Here is a 22,884-nt window from a genome sequence, read left to right on the forward strand (position 1 = left end):
GGAGAGGGGCAGCGGGACTCAGAGCAGCGGTTCCCATACTTGGGGGATGTCAGCTTGAAGCAGGCTGTCTTTGTGGTGGCTTCAGATGGAAGTCTGAATTACCAGAAGGATCAGAATTATCAGAAGGAGAAGAAGAGTCTGCCAGAAAGCACAAGGGCCAGCAAATAGAGCTGGTAGGAGCTGACTGAGAAAGCTTGGGAACTGTTATATCTGACATCACCCCTGTCATTAGTCTTGTTCTGTGGAACTGGGCAGGCCACTAATCTTTTTGCAGGCAAAAGTGGGTAGAGTAAAAGTCTCAACTTCTGGTCCTTTCTGGGCAGTGCGTTTTTCCTCGCAGTCAATGGACTGCTTACAAAAGTCACCAATGCATTTAGTGAACACCCAGTGATTTCTATATCTAACGCTCAGCCTGCAGAGCCTATTCTGAGCTGCCACTTTGAATTTTGCCATCTATGGTAGCAATATGGTGGTCCCAGGAACATTCTGCCAACCCCCTTACTTCAGGCAGCTTTTCACAGAAGTCTCTTCCCCAAACATTATCCACGTCTAAATTTGTAGTCTAGCAGTATCACCACTTTGGGGCCTTGGCAAAGGCCCTTGCATAAATAGCAAATCCCCTGTGACTAAGCAATCGTCTGCAATTTTAGAGTGAGGGTGTTTTAAAGATTAGGACATGTTTGACTACGCAGAATAAAAACAAATGTCTCCTCACTCGTGGACTTAGTGTTTATAGATCTGCGTGCGGCAAATTCTTTTGCTTTGTGTCTCTTGTTTTCTCTTTCATGGTAATAGCTGGGCATGAGTTTGTGGGTTTCCTTGTTTGTTTTTAAAGAGAGTGGATGGAGGTGGAAAAGGTTTTCTGTGCAGGAGGTGTGAGCCTATTGGTTTAGCCCTGAATGAGGGGATTATAGAGTCAGAAATCTGGGGAAACCCTGTTCTGGTAGGTCCTGTACACATTCCTTCAAACTGTTTTGGCATCTCTCCAAAAACAATGGTGATTTATGTAAGGTATTGTGAGAGAATGACAGGAGCGTGAGTATAAATCTGCCTCTCAGTAAGGGGTGAAAATATGCTTTCTATTTCGTTCAAGCTTGTTCAGGGGTAGAGAGTAGGGTAGGCAGGCATAATGCTGAGTAGTAAGGTAGGCGTTGCCAGTATCCACTGAGGAAACCAGGATGGTTTCTCACATTAGTAATGGTTCCTCCTCTCATTTTCAGGTGAACAGTTCAAAAAAATTCAGCTTGACAGTGGCTGAAACTTTAAGAGCTTTTGGAAAGGGGTCCAGTATCATAGTTCAAATCAAAACTACAGTGCTTAGGAGCACCTTGGGTTTGAAAGAATGTGCAGGCTGAGGCTGGGGTTAGCTAGGCCATTCTAGCTCCAGCTGAACCACGTAAAGAGGCTTCTGCCCCTATCGCTCAGCACTGTCCCACACAGGTGGAGGATGTTGCACACCCCCACATCCCCCGACTGATCCCTCGGGGCTCGTCCCTGATCTTGGCTCCAGGAGGAGGCAGGCTGAAAGCAGCTATTTCATTCACCAGCAGGAGCCTGTCTTGCCTCCTCTATGGCCAGACCCCACTCCCACAGTTTCTTGTTCCACCTTCCTTGAGGAATGAATGTTGACTTGCACGGTGGAAGCGTTTCCCTCTTCATGGGCATGTGAGTTACATCACACATAAAGATCTGCTAGGTTCTGTTTACTCCCCAACCTGTCCCTTTCCCAAAACACAGCTCTCATGGGCTCCATTTTCTTCCCTGTAGCAAATTTCTCCCCAAGAAACTAGGGAAAAACTATACCGCTCCCTCTTCCTGCTTACCACATGAACGAGCAGTGATTCTGCTGATCCAGACCTCTTCCAAAGTGCCACACCCATTCAGTTTGTCTTTTTAATTGCATTGGTTGTGCATAAGGATCCTTTGGAGTGTACTGGAGTTAGAGATGCTGGCAGTACCTCCTGGACTGTAAATCTCAGCCAACCCACAAGGCCACTTGCTGTCTGAGAGGTCAGTTATTGTAGCACTTCGTCACCGGGCTCTTCACACACTGGGGTTAAGTCTCACAGCAGGCTTTGTCCAGGCTCCTCACTTTGTGCCAGGAGAGGGGTGCCTTTGTCCCCCAGTGCTCAGCGATCCCCCAAAACCTTCCACAGGGTGACAACTCCTTGCAAAGTCAAGGTGAAGGCTGCCACCTGCTGAGTCACCTGAGCTGCCTCTGGTGACACCTGAGCATGCCTTTAAGGTTTCTAAGCAGGCAGGCAGGCAGGCAGGTACACCATGGCACAGTGCTGTAGGGAAGGATCTCAGTCAGTGCGGGATTCAGCACTGGATCTGAATTTTTCATAAGCAGCATCAATCTTTTGCACTATGTTTATATTTAGACACATTTCATTTGGAGAGAAGGACTTTGGTATGAGTTTGCTTGGGGCGGTCTTGCTTTTTAAGGAAGAATCATCTTCAAGACCACTCCAAGGATGTTGCTCTATGTCACCTGTTCATAACACGGGGCTGCCACAGGAGCTTTTAAAAACTGTTGCTGAGGGTTACACCCCAGATGAAATACTGGGGAAGCCAACCGCAGAGTAAATCAAGTCAACACTCCTGAGCCTTAAATGCTGATGTTCTGACTAAAGTGATACTTGACAGTTTGAAAGGATCAGAAAAGAAGAGCTTTTTTCCCCCTCTCAAAATCTTGAGATTAAAAGCATTTGGTCCCTAGGAACTCTCATTGATCCCTGTCAGTACACACACATACACAGACATAGAGTAATTCCTCTCTCTCCAGCTCTCCCAAATAAGTTTTCAACTCTGTGAGGAATTCATTCTACTTGGAAAGTGCCTCCTCAGAGCTGCATGCTGCCTGGTCTGGTCGTGCAGATCATTAATCGTGTGGCTGCTGAAATTTGTAGATTTCCATTTCTGTCACATACATACTCACAGAATTTTACACCGGTCAGGCAAATAAATGATACTGATGTCCCAACTTGGAGACCTTTTCCTCAGTATTCGGACGAGGCATCCATCAGTCCCCTTGCACTTCTCACATCAAACCTTACACTGAAGCAATCTTCTGTTTATTCTCATACTTGGGTCTCTGCACAGGTAAGGTGGGCTTTATTGTAGTCAGCTTCAGTTGTCTATAAGTTAAGCATCTCATGCCTATCCTCCTTTATAGCCAGTAGAAAGAAACATCTCCAGTGGATGATTCATCTGGATTATTTTAGGTACTTCATTTTAAATTAATATCCCTATAGAAATGCCTTCTTCTTCACTATCTCAAAACAGCTAACTTACGTTTGGCATCTATCCTCTCAGTGGATAAATATGGGGTGGGTGAACACAGCATTAGTTTCTACAGGTAATTCAATACTTTATAGCCCACTGAAGTAAAACAGACCACAAGGGATAGATATTGACTGTGTATAGCAGCAGAGATTTAGCAACTGAAGTCTTTAACATGAGTGGTACTAGAGGCCAGATTTACTAGAGTCATATTCTTAAAGCAATTAAGATCCGATTGTATAATGAATGATTTGGAGATCACCACAAAGCTATGAGTTTCCCACCCTTGTTTCAAGTTGCAAAGACCTGGGCTCATCTCATTTAGGCATCTGTTGCAAGTACAATTTATTGTGCTGTTGCTCGGAGGATTATGATAAGGGAACAAAGCTGCAGAGTTAATTAATTAATGGAAGTCAGCAGTGGGTGGGGAGCACTATGAGGCTACAGGGTTCTCCGTACCATACCTTTCGCAGGGCTCTCGTTACCCTGGAATGTGCTCATGGCTGCTGCCATGAGGTCGGATCGACTTTGATCTGCAGACGGTCACAGGCCTGCTTACAGCCAGTGGGTGTGTTAGCACTCTTCTGTCAGGCTTGATGGAAGGAGCAATTAAACCCCATTTATGTAGGAGATAGCCTCGAAACAAGAGAAGGCAACACCCCAAAAATCACATGACCCGGCCTGCATAAAGCTAGGCCGTATGGGTGGCTGGAAGGCTCCTGGTCTTCAACTTACGTTCACGGGGGGAAAACGTACTGTTGCTGTTTCTATTAAGCGAACTTGTTTAGGAAAAGATTGTTTTCCTTGTTTTTCCCAATGCGTGTTTTTAATCGATAATTGAATAAGCCCTGATGGATTTTAGGTTTAATTGTAGTCTGACTACCTGCTGACACGAGGCAAGGCTGAAGAGCTCTGAGTGACAGCACTAGAAAGGGAATGATAGCAAGGTACTGCCTTTAGAAACTTCAAACACATCACTTTATCAAAGGGTGATTCAAGACATCACTCAGCAAGTTGCTACAGACATAAGTTATGATGTGAATACCAAGCATATTCCAATAACTGTCTCTGAAACGAGGAGAGTACATTTCTTACTCAATATTGGTCAATATTGCATCCTTCCCCTTTTGAACAGAAGTGAGAAGAACTTTTTTTCTTAGCAGAGATGATAGGCCTGGGATCCTCTGCAAGTTCTGGGAACTAGGAAAAGCTTCTAGCAAGGAGAGCTCAACATTTTTAGAATGTGCCTAGTTGTTTAAAAAAAGAAACAAAGAATATTTGCAAAAGCTACCACAGTCCAGTGAGGAGTCTGGACTTTCAGAGGCAGAGAGAAATCATGGGAGCTGCTTCACTACCTGCGCGTATGGACTGGTTTGCACTCTCCTTTCCCTGCAAGAGCAGTCTCCCCAGTTTCAAACCTGAACGGACCAGAGAGGGAACCGCGAGATGGAAATGCCCTTTGTTTCTCTGCATGGATTATTGTGCAGAGAGTCACAGTGTAAGGAGAAAGCAGCTGTCGAGGGCACAAGGGATGGACAGCCTGCCGGAGGCACAGCTCTATCCTGACCTATGCTGCCCATGCTCTGGCCGCTGCTGGCTGGGGACGTGATCATGAAGACCACCCTCACACACCTTCCTCCCCTCTTTGGAGAGAAAGCTCCATAAAGCTCGTGTGCCAGAGTGCTTTGTGGTACAGAAACCTCACGTTACTTAGTGAAGCCACAGAGGCCTGCCACAATGCTGCACCACAGCACAGTATCTTCAGCTTATTTTCCTAAGGTGCGTCTTAGCTATTGTGCAACGCGTGTCTCTCTTAGTCCCCCTCCAACAACAGGCCGAATTCAGACGGACATCTGGGATTTCAAGGATATGATGTTCATGTCTGTGTCGTGAATACAACTCACTGGAGAAGGAACAAAATCCCCCCAGTGCCTCCACCAAGTAGAAACTAGCAGTGCAAGCTCACCTCAAAGAGCCCGCAGGCTCCAGCTCTAGACACCAATCTGGAGGAAACCTGGGATCGCCTGTCCGTGGGGAGCAAGTCCCTTAAACAGGCAGGGACAGACAGAGGAGTGAAGATAAGAAAACAGTGGAAAAAAGCCGTTCTAAAGCTCAAGCCCATCCTTCCTTCATTCTTGCTCTGATCACAGTGTTTATGCAAATAGTTTGATAAGTCTTAAGAAGTTGAACCGGTTGGCTGTTGACTTAAGCAGTTGTCAGCTCACTGGCTGAGGGCACCCACTGGTCCAGCCGGATGAAAGGTCAGTGTGAAACTATGGTCTGGTTTAACACTCCTGACCTGTGTCAGCAACACAAACCAGAGAGAAAGTCAGTAGAACTTTTCCCATCGCCTTTCTCTCTGACACCAAGCCACTGTTTTATTTACGAGGCTCAGGCAGCTCATCTCCTCAGCCGCAAAGCACAGTTGAATGTGGTCAAAAGAGCATTCAGCTACAGCTGTACATTATAGACCACATCAAGCATGTAAAAAATAAATGACTGTGCTTCATAACCTTGATACTGCATAGAAACTGAATCATTCTCACAAAAATATGTATTACAGACACTCTTGTTTGCAAACTGATTTCTCAGCTCATTGGAAGCATTGGAATCATGTTTTCAATATTTTTGTCCACAGCCCTGAAGGAACGAAACCTGTTTTAAGGAAGAAGATAGATTCATGCCTCATTCGGAAATCCCCATCTTCTGGGGTCTTAAGGAGCGCTCAAAATATTGCCAAACTAGCAAGAACTGGCAATTCTTAGTCTAATACGTCACAGAAGTTTGCGCAGATTGTGCACATATATAGTTATGCTATGCCAAGCATTTTGTCTCCCGGCCTGCTTGAAATCTACAGATGCCTGGAATAAAGTTGTCTGCTTATCTCAGAGAAGCAGCTGCAAATATGGCCAGCGAGTCCAGGGCATCCAAGGCCTATGAAGCCCTGACCAAAATCCTCCAGCTCTTGAAAGTAGACTGGTATGAGGCACTTCACCAAGCAACATTAGCTCTTCAGTGCTTGTCTGCAGTGGTCACTGGGGCCTTGTTTGTCTCCTGTAACACGTGTGGAATACCTTGAATTTGGAAAATGGAGCTTGCCACCAGAAATGTCAGACAACTCACATGGAGCTCAGCTTTGAACTACTCATTCATGCAGATCCAGAGGGGATGCCTTTTGGGCTCCGATCCCTGTGATGGTCACAGAAATCTGTAAGAGACAACACGTCTTAGGAGACTGACGCCCTGGGATCAGTGGAGTTGTGTGAACACTACCTTTATCTTTGTTGTTGCATCCTGCTAGAGATTTACATACCGCACTGGATTCAAGGTAGTGCAAGCAATGCATGGAGCCAGCAGTAAGCTCAAGTGAGCTGAACTCCGAGTGAGCGGCCCGTGTGGCTGGGGATCTCATTCACTCAATTCGCAAGCAAAGAGCAGGGACAGCATCTGAGCTGCAAGGGTCCTGGATGGTTGTTTAACAAATACATTTTAGTCAATCCTATTAAACCTGGCAGCCTTACGTATCTCACCAGCAGGCTCCTCCCTCCTCCACCCAGGGTCTAGTTGCCTTTAAACAGCAGACAAGATTCAAAATAAGATGCATAGGAAAAGCATACCCCTACTTTCACTAAATGTGCTAAATGGGACTCTATGGAGAGGTCAGAAATCCAACTGTGTGTCCTTTGAAGAGCTTCTCTAGAGGAGATACATTTTCTGGATCAAGGCTCTGTCTGTTCTCCTAATTTATGAGTAGCAGAAAGGTACAGCATCCTAACTATGCATTGGGTGGGCGTAAAAGAATGACTCATTAGCTTAATGGAGAGTTATCTGGGCAATATATGCATGAATAAGAATATGTGACAATGAGTCACCATTGGATTGTATGCCTGGGTGGAACAGATGCAGGTACCATTTTGCTAGGGATTGGTGTAGGGGAGAGTTCAAGATGGGTACAGGGAAGGTAGGATGCCTTTTTTATAGCTTAACTAAAGACCTTTAGCTGTAAGATACAGTTGCCAAGCTTCCCTGGTTTCACTTCACTAGCAGCATCACCCAAATAGGGTCAGTCTTGCTGGATGGAAAGGTCTCAGAGCGGGGTCTTGTAAAGAAAGCCCTGTCTTGTCCAAAGCATGTCCAAAACAGGAACCATCTCTCAGTATCAGCAGGCTGATTTGGTGCCAGTTGTGCAGAAGTACTGAACCACCAAACAGTCCTGCACAAGCCCTGCATGTTACTGCACTCAGATTGCCTTAGGCTGAGCAGCAAACCCACCCTGGGGCCGCTGAGGCTGTAGGCTGGAGATGGCAGGCTGCCGTGCAGTGTGGCTGCGGTCCCCTGTGCACAACTCAACGAGCTGGGGAGGTGACCGTTGTGCCCCCCCAACCATGGCAGACTCTCCAGTTTGCTTGTGGCCCCCATCGTGCTTGCACTCCTGATTGTCAGATGGCAAACGTGCACTGAGCTTCTCCTTGCCGGTCTGCTGACAGTCCTGCTTAATCCCCTCAGCCCTACTGATGGTCTCCCGAAACAAATGGAAATACGGAGGCCCTGCAATCCTTCCCTCCTTACCCAACAGGCAGCAGCAGTTCAGCTAATACTTGCCAGTTGCCCACAGCATACAGAACAGCCGCGTGATGCAAGAAGGGAGATAACCTGATAGGAAACACCACGACTGGACTCATTCCTCGGGGGCAAGGAGCCTCAAAGCAGACTCCTGGGACCACAAACACGACTCGGCAGCAGGCCAGTGCCAGCGTAGCACAGCAGGCGCCTTCCAGGCATCCCCTTGCCATGCTGTTTTTGATGAAGCATAGCATGTGGCAGGACTGCTTTGAGGAAAGCATTTTGAGGTGACACCTGACACCTCCCTGTGAGGTACGTCTGGAGGAAGCTGCAAGAGGAGCATAGGCTTGTACAACTTTCATCAGACCCTCTGTGTTCGACCCTACCCTGTGTCCATGTTTCCCCTCACATGTCGGTCAGCTGGTTGTTTGAGCTTCAAAGCCTGACACAAGGCTGAGAGTGGTGATGTTTTGGTGTTGCCGTAAGCTTGTCAGCACTGCCAGGGCTTGTGGCCTCTGCCAATGCTGGCAGGTGGCCTTGGGTGTTCCTAAGCTGCTCCCCTCGTGCCTGTGGCACTGCTGCTCCTAAAACTTGTAAGCGGTCCCATAGCTGAGGGAAGGATGTGTGTGCTCCCTGAAATCCTGGGCAGGGATCTTCATATGGGGGCTCAGACCTGACATTTTGGTTCAGAAGGAGCTTTTGTGACTCCTCTTGGGCAAGCGTTAGCTCCACATAACAGCCTAGGACTTTTGGAGTGACCCACAGTTTTGATGCCTGTTACGAGGAGGAGATGTGGGGAGGAGGATAGTGCATGCCTGCTGAGATACCTCAATATAAATGTTCAGCAGTCATGAGATCCTAAGTCACTAGTTGCTTTTTAAAGCTCTGGCCTGGAATTTCTGATGGATGATAGGTGCCAGAAAGTGAAATTACTCTTGTGATCAAGTGAGTCCTCCCAGTATGTAAGGGAGTTACAAAACTTCATTGGCACCATTACACAACAAACAATTGCAGCTGGTTTTGGGAGAAGAGTCTCCACCCTGAAGTATGCTCTGTACCACCGCTCCACTCACGTTTTTCCAGCGACTGAACTGGATTTGCAGGTGCTGGTAAAGTTGCTTTATGCGAGGCCGTACAGTAGGCAGGGGCTGCAGCTGACCTGGTTGAGTTTGTGGACCTTCTGATAACCATGAAAAGAGGGCAGCCGGACCTGGTGACGCAAACATGGATGTAGGACTTCACTTCTATATGGTTATGTGGTATTTCTTGCCTCAAGCTTAAAGCTGACTTCTACGAACTCATGCGTGGCCAGTACCAGTGAGGCTGGGGTGTCACCTACGCTGGCGGTGTTAGTCCAGAATCACTGTGCTCCCCCGTATCCTTTATGGAGATCCTTCCCGTCGTTCTCATCAGTGCAGCGACATCTTCTTAGAGGATCATCTTCCCCCAGCAATATGAGCCCAAACCCCCGGCCTACCTGAATCCCAGCAGGGAGTAAACAGACAGCACAATCCACATGCGACTCCAAGCGCCGGTGTTTGATGTGGCTCCCTTCCCCAGGGGCAGCCAAATTCCCACCCGCCACGGCACTCGGGGTAACAGGACAAACAAGCAGTACCAACATGACAGCGCTGCCAGGTGTTTTGACACTAAGGAGTTGGGGGAGTTCACAGTGGAATAACAAATAAACAGCACCGATGGAAAAAATACTTTCCCCCTCTGTCTAACAACTCTGCAAAAGCCAACAGACAGTCAATCCAAAGTGCCACATGCATATTAGAACTTGGTAATTGAATGAAATCATACGGTCTCATGATGACAGGGCATAGAAGTCTATAGGGCATATTGCTCAACCCTCTTAGTGTCTTTCTATATCTGGACTGGCTACTCTTCTAGGGGAGAACCACCAAGGGTATCTAGTAAGGAAACGGTCAAAAACTAATATGGCTTGTTGGAGCAAACACCTTCAATCATCCTTAAAATTTAGGTCAACATTTACATACATCACTGCTGTGTGTGTAAATCGTGGTGTTAGTGTAAATATATAATGAGTGAACTTTAAATACAGACAGTCTGATTTTTTCCCCTGTGCCACATCTCTGGAACATCCACTCAAGTCAGGGAGCACTTTTGTTTAGATGACTTAATACATATTTTAGGCTTTGTGTAGGAATACAGGACTGGAAAGTAACTCCTAGTGCATCAAGTCCAGCCACTGGCATGGCAAACAAACACATTATATAATCCTGTTAATTAATTTATCATGCTCCAGGTTAAACCCACTTAGTTTTCCTGCCCCAGCTTCCCTTACTGAGGGCCACGGCAGAATGTCAGCGTGCATGCCTGCTGAGTATCTGCACATTTCTTACTCTCCGTTTGACTGGTTTTAGGCACAAGTTTGGTCTTTAAAACACACGTTCCACATCCACCTTGCAGATTAATTATGGACTCAGAAACTCACAGGACTTGATGAATCTGAGCTTAAGAGTTTGGAAGTCTTTTCTGAAAAAAAACCAGGCCACAACAGCCTGTAAAATTTGACACTCCTATTTATCAGAGACTCAAACCTACTTCTTTGTGCTGGTTTTCTATTAGCCATATACCTAAAAGAAGAATACTCATAGCAGAAATACAAATACTTCATTTCTACAAAGCCAACGGTCAGTGGAGGTGAAACAATTACTGGCTGTACCAGTGCTTTCCATATGGCAGCGCTATAAACAGCATTTAGTCTCTGGATGAAAGCAGCCAGCAGCAAGAAACTCAGAAGTAACAATATCAATTAATTTAAAATAAGCTTTTCATTGTTCCCTGGAATTGTATGCCTCAAAGCTTAGTAAATGTGGTGCTGATTTCGAGTTTTATGTGTAAGGTAATGATTCATTTTTAATGGTGCAGTTCTCCTCTCTAGGCTTGATTTTCTAGCTGTTTCATGTCTGTCTTCCGTGATGGGCCCTAGTCCCCTTTGTTTGGCAGATCATGAGCAAATTGTCTCTAAGGTGCTTGGTCCATGAAAAAGAAAAGGGACATGAAATGCACTTTTTAAAAATTATTATTATTATTATTATTATTTGGGAAGGTGTTTTGGGTTTTTTTAACTTGCCTTTATGTACCACAACAAACGTTGTGGTTTGTCATTGTAGGATCTTGTTCTTTCCAACTACTCAAAGGAACGGTGATAACATCAGTAGACTGCTAGGGAACATCATCATTTGATGTCTGACACTGGGCTGGTTGTGTGTAAGGGTACAGTCTAGCTCTCCTAAAGTCAATACAGAAATTCCTACTCATCTCCGTGAGGATCAGACCAGTATTGGTCAAGACAGTTTTTTGTGTTTTTTTTTTAAGACCAGGACCCAGGGGCATTTAATGTGAAGCACAGTCAGTGTATGGGCAAGTCATTTGTGCGCACAACTGCGAATCAGACATGTGATGGTTGTGGTAATTATGGGTTCAAATCTAGTTGCCATTAAAGTGGGCATTTTCCAGCCAGCTTAAGACTTCTCATGTCATCCGACATGAGTCCAGCAGACAGAGTCCTGTCCACAAGCCCATTTTGTTCACCTCTCTGCCTTTTCTCAAGTGCCAGCAATAAACTACTGGGGCAAAGCATGTCTACCAAACAGCTGAATAACTTCTCTGGCACCTGTGAACAGTGGCACTTACTTACAGCTAAAAGCCATTAACGCTGCCCCTGTGGGAAAAAGGATGTGTGCCTAGAAGGACAATTCATCCAGTTGCTAGTGCAACGAGGAGCAAGGCAGAGACCCATGTGCCACGGAGAGGAGAGGAGAGGAGAAAGAGGGGGAGGCTGCTGCTTGTGCCAGGAGCACGTCCCAAAACCTGCAGCTGACCCCAGTAACTTGTGGCTTCTCTGGGCGTCAGTCAGGTCCCTCTCCGATGAGGTCAGTGGGCGCACATCAGCCCTGCAGTAGCGGATGTAAAACAAAAATCAGGGCCCAAGTCTGAGGATCAGGGCCCTTTCCAGAGGAAAAAAACCAAAGAGCTCCCCTCCCAGTGCTACGCCCTTCCTTTCCAACCTCTCCCCTAAATCCAGGTTACCCAATTCCAACATGATTTAGATCACAGCTGCCACTTGGAAATGCTTTCCTCCTGTCACCCTTGTCTGCCCTTCGCTATTTCTTAACCACTCTGTCACATGCCTTGCATTGCATGACTTAATCGTTTGAGACTTTGGACTCGATTTACATATATAAACAAATAAAAAGATACACACCTGCAGTTGCTTTGGCCAGCTGGCAACTGCCTAAGCAGTAGCTGCATTCCTGGATCGTGACATTTAGCAGAGCAACATATGTGACTTACACGAAGTGCTCCTTGTAGATAGCCATTGGCAGCAACCAGTGCCTTTGCTCCCCTTGGCCCTCATCCCGTGAAGATGAGGTACAGCGAGAGGAGGGCCCAGAGCACCAAATCCAGCCATCTCTGCTCTTTTTCGTGCAAGCACCTTGCATCTGCTTCAGCACATGGCCCAGGAAATTCAAGCAGTACTGCGGGAGCGGTTGCAAGTCTCCGTGCAGGCATGGAGATGCAGCTGTATCCCAGTCGTACACACAGGTAGCAAACACAAGGCACGTTCCTGAAACCTCACTGTCTCCATCTGATAGCTTGCAATGGGAAAGGAGAAGTGGAAGGGTGGGATGAGAGAACAGACACTTTGATGTCAAACCCTGACTTCCTTTAAATAATTAGCAGACCTCCCTTTGCCTTCTGCATATGGGCAAAAACCTCAGCTATGTTGTCTTTATAATCTGAGCCAGGTGGCAGTCATGGCCCAGGGTACCCCCTTTGTCCCTACCACATAAGCTGTTTGAGTATTTCATCTCTCCTGTAAGCTTATATACAGCTTGACAAAAGCACGTTACCACCAAGGGCCATCATCAAAGCATCCTCATATTTAAGTTTGCTGTGCAAATGTCAAAGCTTGGCTCCTATCTTGAAAATTTTGACAAAAATGGTTCCAGATATTACAGACCCCAACTGAATGTGGCTCAGAGGCAAACAAAAAATCTATGGATAGCTATTGCACTGACAAAATCCAGACATTTCTCCCTGCAAGACTTAAGGAAAAGAAAGATGTAGTTAAAGCCCTGCTTAGTTTCAAGGGCACATTAAGTGCTCATCACTTTCTGATGAGGGATTTTGAGTAGGGCATGTGAGGAACTGAGGTTAATAAACGATCAAATGTGTTTTTAATAGTTAACATTTCTTGGCATTGCGTGAAAAGCATTGGTAGCTCCTGTGGCAGGAATGAGAGTGCCCACATGTTTTAAGTCAGGCATGTGTTTAAACACTCCAGGGCAGTACAAGTTGCATTAATAGTAATCCAGTGTTTCACCACAGGATACTCTTAATTGTTCCTCATCAGGAAGATGTGATCCCAGGGACAGAAAGATTAAGCTTTTAAGAAGCTCAGATGATAACATTCAAAGTGATACCCTAAATGATAACGAATTGCCTGTTCGTCTTGTAGACTTTGATGATAGCAACCAAAACACACGTATGTTGGGCAGCTGGTCTGGGGGACAGAATTCCCCTCAATTACAGCAAATCGCCGGACAGCAGCCTGTCACGGTTTAAGGAGTCCCAGTACGTCATGATACTTCGCTTTTCCAGTTCAATTTTCCTAAGACCCTTGGGAGGTTTGCAACCCAATAATTAAGCCTTTCTACCCTACTGAGAAATAAGCATGTAGGAGCAACACAGCATCTCAGCATAAGCAATGAAAAATCTAGATGATTGATGTGATTTGGGAAATCCTGTGTGTGGATGGCATCGGTCCCTAGTCCCAGGTGGCAACTCTAAACTTTTCCCAACATGGTCATCCTTGCCCCATGGTAACTGTGCAGAAGGCGCTGGCTATGGAGATGCCTTTGGAAGTAAAATAGCAAATGAAAGCAACAGAGATCACCAAGAGAGATCAAGACCATCTCAGGGACATCTGGGGAACGCTTTCTAAGTCAGGATTCATTCTCTCCACCTAACCCTAAGCCACCCTGGCCTTCTCTCCGCACTCTGCTGCTTGCGACTCAAACACCTTTAGCCAGGAACTGTGCAGGAAAGATGTCTGGAGCCAGCATGCAACCACACGAGAGGCCAGTGTGTGGAGTAACTTCTCTCTCTTCGTTTCTCACATTTAGAAAACCTCTCCCTGCCTGCTTTCCACTAACCTCTGTTGGAGACCCAGCCATCCACTACATGCTGCAGCATGAGGTGAGGCACGTGAATATCTGTGACACAAGCAACAAAACAAATCGAACTGCTGATCATCACAATCCCTTCTCACCGTGGCCCTAGAAGGCGTTTAGTCCTGTTCCCTGCAGTGACATTTGGGACCAAGCACCTGATGGTCAGCCTCTGAGGGGATACAGGCAAGGACAACTAAGGTTCTCATTAGCAGTCTCACCCGGCAAGTTACTCCTCTGGCAGGATTGTATCCTGTGTTGCATTTTAAGCTGACACCAAGAATTCTGCTCTTTGTGTGCAGAAGGTTGTAGACAAAAGCCATGTTACAAAGGTGAAGAACTAAAAAAAAGAAAGTATTTTATTGCAGTAGTGCAAATGAAAGGGAACTGAAAGCAAGGCTGTGAACGTGCTGGGAACTAGACTAACGAGCGGGAGAGTTGCAGTGCATTCAAGGGCTTGGAAAGATCTCCCCAGACATGTGTGGTGCTGTCCAGAAGTAGGTTGTGCAGAGAGGAGACATCCCAATGGAGCGCTTACAGATCGATGGCACAAAGAGAACACCTGGTGTGGGTAACGACTGGAGCTTAGCATCATGGCAAAGTAATTAACTAATTAGAAAATACAGGATAAACACGTGATAGAAGCTGATAGGAGGATACGTGACAGAAAGAAGATGAAGCAGATTCAACCTAGATGAAGGGCGATCATGGGGTATATTCAGAGGGCTGGGCAAATGGTGCCCTCTCCACGTGCCAGTCGGCCACTGGCTGTCGCCTGTGTTACCCTGAATCAAAGAGCCTTCCTGCCAAACCCTCTTTGGAGTCTAGCCTTATAGCTGAGCAAGGCCGAGAGAAGTTGGACCAGAAACCATCTCTGGAGCACTTGGGCTACGGCCAGCGGAGGAGCAGCTGCCCGCTGGGGTGCTGATAATGGGAGGGGCAGACCCTGGAAGTAGTAACCACCAGCAGCACCTCGGCATGTCAGCACAAAGCACCCGGGCACCTGGCTCTGTTGACTCACCGTGACAGCAAACGTGCCCTTCTGCGTTGAGAAAAACTCTGCAGATCAGGCCCCGAAGACAAGCGGCTGCTGTCCCCACGGCTGTTCTGCGAGCCAGCAGCAGCCATACTGTGCACAAGGCAAGGAGGTGAGAGTGGAGGAAGCCGGGTGGCTCTCGGGGGTCTGTTCAGACTAGCGTTGCAACAGTGGAAGCTGTTTTCCCAGGGCAGGTTAAAGCCGGACAGAAGTCAGCATTAAAGACAGATCCAGAGATAAAAAAGCTGAGATTTACATAGACTTACTTCGCCACATCATTCGCAAACACACTTTGATCTTGAGTCATCTGTTGCTATAATTACTGAAGGATGGTTGATGCAAACACACTTCCCACTGTGGCTGGGTCACTGCAGCGGGGACTTGCTTGCTCTAGCACTGACCCAAGCCTGCGTTCCCATTCCTTTCTCTGTTCAAAGGGCTTCACGCAGAGGGTTATCTGACAAGTTAACTATTCTTTGGATATCAAACCTTCTTGACTGACAGTCAGTTAGCCCTTTACCACGTGTATGAAGCAACCGCCATGGAAAGAGGCTCTGGTATAAGGGAGAGCTATAGAGAGAGCTCATCACAGGCAGACAAACTACTAAGCCATGCCTGGGGGTAGCTCGGGATCAGACAGTTCGGGTACTTATCTGTGGATGATCGCTGCACCTTTTGATGTTCCCCTGCTGCTGTTTGGACAAGCCCATTCAGGAGCTGTTCCAGAAAAGCCACTCCACTTTACAGTTTTAGCAGAGTAAGACAGGATCTGATCCTCGATGTAAACACGCCTTCAATAAAACAGGTGCATTTTATCTTCTGCAGCTCCCTACCTCACAGCCTGCCTCCACCAGCGAGGTCAGTCCTGCGTGCCTCCCGCTGCTCCCTCTGCCTGCGAATGGCATTCCAACGGGACAGGCCACAACTTGCCGTCATTTTCTTTGATGCTGCCTGCAGGCTGCGGAGGATATGCCTATGCGGGGAAGAAATTGCTGCTTCGTGAAGAAGGGAGAAGGGAATTCACTGGGAGTAAGGATGACAACAGGAGAAGCCTCCCACCTCTTGGGGACAAGAGAGAAAGGAGGTACTAATGCTGTCTCCCTTGAACTGGCATGCAACCGTTACTCCAGGGGCTGGTGTTTAGTCTTCATTAAAAACAGTTGCGGACCCCAACGCATATTCACAGAGGAGCCAGCACTGTCAGTTTTTGTCTTGACATACGGCTGGTGCAAAATGGGTACTGACGCAGCCCTTGGAAACAGCCAGCGTTAAGAGAAACCACCCGCACAAGCACAGCAGCAGGGACTGCCAAGAGGCAGATTCGCATCTGTGGAGAGTCTGCAGGGCTGGCGCTGAGACACAGGCTCATGTGTCCCTAAAGGCTGCCTGAAATAAAGATAGCGTTGCTCATTCCAGAGACAGGACTAGAACAAGATGCAAATGTGTCCGGGTGCAGCAGGGAAGAGACAAAGGCCTGTGGACGTACTGCTTACACACAGGGCCTTTCTTTAGTAACCACTTGAATGTTAAAATACTGGCCCCAGTTGTTTTCTGTGGGGAGGGAGGAGGAGTTTTAATGAGGAGGTGGTCTGGGAGACCAGACACTGCTGCCTTGCTAGATTTTGGTGTGCGACATCCCACCCATTTTAAGTTGGAAATTGCCCTGCTCCTATCTGAACTCTTTGCTCTTTCTCTGTTTTCGTGCCAAGAGCAGGAATGACATCAGAGGCACTGAGTCACGAGCAGATGTGCCTTAGACTGCCACGTTAGCCCAAACGCTGTGCCCTCTGGTCTTTTACAAAAACCCTTCCTAAAGCAGGTCTCTGTCACCCATGTTAAAGGCCAGTTTACCAATGTAGTCCATTGCCAATCAGGAAAGGAGAGGGCTTTTTATTGGTTTTATCAGTTTGCACTTTGCCGTATCACTGGTTTCCGTTTCCACTTGTCCTTCTCGTCCATGCAGTTTCACTTGCTCCTAGGGCAGTTATAGTCAGACTACCTATGTTAGCAGTTGCCACATGGTGATTTGACTGAAACAAATAATGTAACAAGTAGCACACAGGAAATGAGAGGAGAAAATATTTATGGGAAGTGTAATTTTGGAGAAACAGGCCACTTAGTGAAGTTTGTTTAAGATGCTGTGTTTGGAGGCTCTTTTGCTTGTATGTTCCATAATTTCTTAGGCAGGACAAGGGGGAATTCCCCTGCATATGTAACTGTTAAGTTTTTTTCTAATAAAACTATAGAAGACTCAAATAGGAGTACAGACTTTGAAAGGCCAGGATTTCACAAGCAGAAGATCTGTGCTGAAAGTTCCAGGTTAATCCTCACTGTTGCAGTGGCAATACAATCTCTGAGAAGAGCAGCCTTTTCTGGGTTTCTTTTGCCTTGGATCAAAACCTGACTAGCTCTTTCCAGTAAGTCATGGTCCAGAAAGCCTGCAGCTCGTTCCAGGCCTCGATACATCTTTGACATCCTCGCACCTGAGCAACGAAGCCTGGTGTATCAGAGATCTAGAGCTGGATGTGAGTTCCTCCCCTGCTACCCATGGCTTGAGGGTAAGGGCTCCCTAAATCGCTCTGGTGTCGCAGTCCATCCACCCCAGCGAGGAGGCCGAGGGAACTAAAGGTAGTTGTCACAGTCCTCACAAGCCATTCCATTGGGATGTCAAGTGAGCAACGCCATTTACTGTTCCAGCTGCTTGAAATCTGAGTCCCGCTTTGCTCTCTCATCACCCAAGGCAGCTCTGCCCACTGGAAATAAATCAAAACTATTCCTGTAGAAAATCTCAGGAGTGAGGTCCTGAGGGAAGGACTTGACATGGCGCTGGCCCTTCACTGCTTCCTGCTCCTCTCCTGCTTCCTTCTGTAGATCTTCAGCTTCTTAGGCGATCCTCAGTCCCCTACTGCCTATTTTCCTGCTCCTGTGTTAACAAGACAAGAGGGATCTCTTACAGGCCCTGCCTGCTCCCTCCTGAGACAGCCCTTCCAGCAGAGCAGTTCTCCAGTCCCACCACTCCCTTGTCTCTCACCAGATCTGTTGCCACACACAGGATTCAAGCCCTTGCTCCCGGGAAGCCAGCTGTGGCTTGTCTTCTGGATAGAAAAGAAAAAAATGACATTTTCTATTCCAGTCTTTAACCCTTGAGACACACAAACGCTTCCTCAAAGGCAAAATATTTTCGTGGGGCAGGAAGGTGAGACATAGGCTGCAGTCTGGGATCGAGGCTCAATACAGGAGCATGCTCATCTTTCACATCATGGTGCATGTGTGCCCCAGTGGTGACCAGGACAGATGTATCTGCTTGTCAGCCAGCCTCTTGGCTTCCCAACCGCTCTCTTGTGTGGGGTGTTCTTGCTCTTTCTTTTTGTCAGGTTTCCTTTTCATAGGGACTGCTCCCCTTCCCTTATCCTACCTCCAAAGACTGTAATTTTCATGAATTTCTTTGTTTTACAATTTGCTTTTCACAGTTATGTTTAATACTGTCCTGGATCTTAAATGCAATATATCATTCCTACCTTTTGACAGACAAATATTTTCACAGTTGTCAAAATGAAACATACTAATGTTATGGCAACAAAGCAATTGCATTGTCAAAACAGAAAGTTCGTGTTATTTAGGATTCCTGTTCTGTGGGAAATTGCCAGCTCTGGAGTTTTGCTCCTGTCTGAGCACGGGAGATGCTAGAAAGTCACTGCTGAATGAAAAGAGGCTCCAGAGACTTTAATTAATGCTCATGTTTTTCAGACATCTCCAGTAGGTTACTAACACAAATCATTGAATATGTATTATCTAGGTCCATGCCAATTCAACTGCAGGTGCTTTCTGGAAGGAAGGAACACCTGAGATCTCTCATACCTGAAAATAACTCACTTCTTTGCGTTAGCATCGCCATACTGCTGAGGTATTCCAAGCCAAATCTGACCTCTGGCTCTGCAAGGATCAGCCTCACTCGCTAAAGCTCATACATGTCGTAACAGCCTGGTTACCAGCTCCCTGGTAGGAAAGCGAGTGGAAAAGTACTGCCAAGACGGACTTCCCTCACCCCCTCATCAAGGGCCGATGACACAACATAGCATGCCTGGTATCCTCCGTTTCTCAAGCATCCTCTGTGCTAGGGAGGGACCTCTTCAAAGTCTGCAATAGATGGAGCTGATAAAGTGTGCCCACAGCAACTATGAGGAGTTGGTAGGTCATATGAGGCATAGCTCAAGACGGCAGCATCAAGAATTATGTCACATTTGGTTGATCTGTGTATCACCGCCTCAATTGCAGAAAGGATCAAAGCATCTATAAATAGTTTAAGTAACCTGTACCCTCGTGAAGGACTGTAAGGAATACTGGGTTTTAGGTCACAAAACAAGCAATTATGTGCCAAGAGGAAATTGCCCAAATATTTGCAATGTGTTGTTGCTTTTCTTAATTTCATCTTCATGGTGTGTCAGTTCCAAAGGGTCAATTATGTTTCCAAAAGATACATGTTTCTGTAATTATGCTGGGTCTACAGTTAAACTAAGATGTGCCCTGCAATCTGACACTTGACTATGGGAGATACTGTAGGTATGTGTAAGGCAGGCCAGGTAACCCATGAGCATCTTCACATAATGACTGCCTTTCATTTCATCTAATTGCTGCTCTGCCTTGAGAAGCACCACAGCTTTCTCAGGCTACCAAAGAGCCAAGCTTTCTGCCTCTGCTGCATGCCTTGATCATTTTCCAAAGCCCATCAGGCACCCAAGTTTCTGGGGGTGGTGTCAGAAGGCAGCAGAGAAACACGATGGCGTCCTGAGCCAGGAGTGAATTTCACTGGGAGAATAAGGGAGCATTTTAAATATCCGTAGTCCCAGAAAGAAGGCAAATTGGATGTTATAACTGACACAAGGCATCTCACCTATAGAGGTGCAATTTCTTTACCTTTGACGACAGGAAGGAAGTGATTAGCAGGTGGCATTCAGAGCTCCCACCCCTAGCCAGCACTTCCCCACCAACAGGAAGTGCTCCTGCTTTGAAGTTTATTTGGAAAGCTTTAAAATACTTACTAATTGCCTTGCATAGACCCATTGATATATGAGGAACACTTTGCAATGCAAATATGCTGCCTTGGTACACTGAGAACTAGATAACAAGACCAAGCTCATACCTCTTGTAGGAACACAGCTCGTCACCACCTCAGCCTCTGTCTCCAGAAGCTTTGAGTTACTCTTTCCCCTTTATTCATAGTGAGTAGTTTTCTGTGCCGAAAAAATGACATGTGAAAGTGTGTACGCTTGGTGTCTCTCTGATCGGTTTTATGTCCTGTCTGTAGCACTAGCCAGAGAACTCCAAAATTCACCCAGCCCAGTCCATCTTTGTCAGCAGACAGTTAAAATGAGTTCCTATTTCCCAACAAAAGCGTATCTGGACATCAAAAGGAGTAACTGGCCATTGTAGAGACACAGTCCTTCCTCATTCTGTTTCAGGGCCTAACCCATGGCTGTTGGCGCTGATGCACAGAGCTGGGAGCCATAGCAAAGTCTCCAGGAGGAGAGGGACGTCACGCAGTACAACAAACCGTAATGGAGCCAGGTGCCAGATGGGAGAACGTTCATAAACCAGAAAATGTAAGTGATTGATTGTTTCTGCAAGATAAATGTGCATAAAGTTAGCTGGAGCCAGTCTGAACCAACAAGGGCATGCTGGGGCAGGGGAGGTGTGTGAATAAGGAAACAAAAAACTTTCTACTAGTAAGAGTGGGTGGATTTCAGAAAAGATGTGTAACTCTAGCGAAGATCAGGCTAGGTGAAATGGGATGCCAGACAGAAAAGTATGGGACTGTTGTCCCAGCTAGCTTCCTCCTTGTGAGTATTGGCCATGTTTACGACTGTTTTGCCTTATCCGTCAAATATGCACCTCTATCTGTTGCCCTGTAATCTTTGTCAGCTTTTGGATCTCTGTGAAGGAATAGTAAAGATGGGACCAAAGACATTTTATTTAAGCAGCAATCCTTGAAACATCACAGCCCAGTTCTACAATAGAAATTTAGCCTTCCTTGCAGCTCATGGACGTAATTCCCTTTCCTTATCTGTCAGTCAGCCCTGAATGCCCCAAGACTGTGACACAGCTGTATAGAGAGATATTGGCTGGCAGAAGTGCTCCTTTTGACACCTGCATCATGATGAAGTGCCATTGACTTAAGGAGATCAGGATCAGGTCTTCAGAGAGGAGAGAACCTACCCGTTAGAGGAAACTGGTCAAGGGAGATAGCAAGGGCTGATTTTTCACTCATTTGATAACATTACTGTAGAACTAAGGGAATGAATGTCACTAATATTCAGTCGATTGCAAATAATTGACCTAAAGTAAACCATCCCAGTTACTTCTCCTTCAGGTGTAGACAACTTCCAGGTCCTGGCTGGGTGGGGGATTTCCTGTCTCCGTTTAGTTTGTACCTCTTCCAAGGCTTGTGGTTTGCCAGGTGGTTCGTGCCTTCTATTAACACCTGCTGGATGTTTAACTCATTTTTAATTTTACGACTGGGGGAGTGAGTCCTGACTTCTGCAACTGGCAGAATTCGTCCTGGCAGCTGAGTCTGTGCCTTCTTCTTCTGTCTGCTGTGACTCAGAGGGCTTGCTCAGTTTTGTTTCGCTGAAAATTACCTTGATAGTATAGAAATGGAAACCAAATAGATAGAAAGAAAGGGAGCAATGCAGGAGCATAGCTTCCAAGCTATCTTTGTTCATTTGCCAATGGGCTATGCAAAGCCTTGCATTCTTTCTGCGGACTCTGAAAAGCACCCTCCGCCCTCCTAAATAGAAAGTAAAACTCATGAAATATTCCTAGTCTACGCATGAAGCTGCCTCAAGTGAGGCTGGATCAGTGGCACACTAGGAAGGCTTTTCCTGAGCACAATGGAGGAACCAAAATCTTCCATTTTCCTAAACACCTGTGAGCTGCCAGTATTTATGAGTACCTGTAGTCAATGTGTATTCTGAATTAATAGGGAGCCAGCTTAACCCTCTTTTTACCCAACTCCAAATCATACAAGATTAACGAGATCAGCTACAGCAGCCTTCTCTCTGGAGCAAGCACGCCACAGAAACTCGCTGGCTTTCAGATGCAACCATCTGCTTCACTAAGCAGAATGGGCACTTCATCTCGGTCCACTTTGGGTTGAGCAGCATTTGCGCCTTGTGGTCTGGTGGAGCTGCATCAACTTAGAAATGCTGCTTTTCTTTTTCAGTTTCTGCTTCACAACCTCACAGGCTGTGAATGGATATATTTAAAATATATCTGCTGTGAGTAGATGCATTTAAAAAGCTAGGTTGAGGGGCATTTTTGTTAAGGAGGAACCAAAAAGAATCAAAGAAAATACTATCTTTTGCATCAACCTGAAAGCATGTTTTCAACAAAGTGAAAGGAAGACTCATAAAAACTTTGCTTGGTGCTGACCAAAACATCTCCTTTTTTCAGCATCTAATCCTAGTTATTTTCACCATGAACACATTTAAAAAGGAAAAAAATCCAAAGGGTTTCCTTAAAAAGAAATGAAATGATAGGAAAACAAAATGAAAGGAAAATGAAAAATGTCACCCCCTCCTAGTACTTGACTCGGCCAAAGGTATTTGCCAAATCTAATCTATAATCCTTGTTTCCTGAAAGTGTATTTCTCTGAGTTTATAAATAATCCACCAGATTAAAACAATGTTAATGCATCCAGTGGTAGTATTTAAATATATTCTTACCGTAGTTTCTTTTCAAGTTTCACGCCACAGTAAAGATCTTCACGATTTTGACAAATATTGAGGCACAGGCTTC

General features: G+C 46.3%; 1 long non-coding RNA gene across 1 annotated transcript in view; it reads left to right on the forward strand.

The window, feature by feature from the left end:
* The window catches only part of LOC138684677 (uncharacterized), a 37,098-nt gene that overhangs the window by 1,850 nt on the left and 12,364 nt on the right, over window positions 1-22,884 (forward strand). The window contains exon 3 of the long non-coding RNA XR_011323919.1: window positions 20,550-20,690. This is a non-coding gene — a long non-coding RNA (uncharacterized lncRNA). The remainder of the gene's footprint in view (window positions 1-20,549; window positions 20,691-22,884) is intronic.

This window comes from Haliaeetus albicilla, chromosome 1, assembly GCF_947461875.1.
Source record: "Haliaeetus albicilla chromosome 1, bHalAlb1.1, whole genome shotgun sequence".
Lineage (NCBI taxonomy): Eukaryota > Metazoa > Chordata > Aves > Accipitriformes > Accipitridae > Haliaeetus > Haliaeetus albicilla.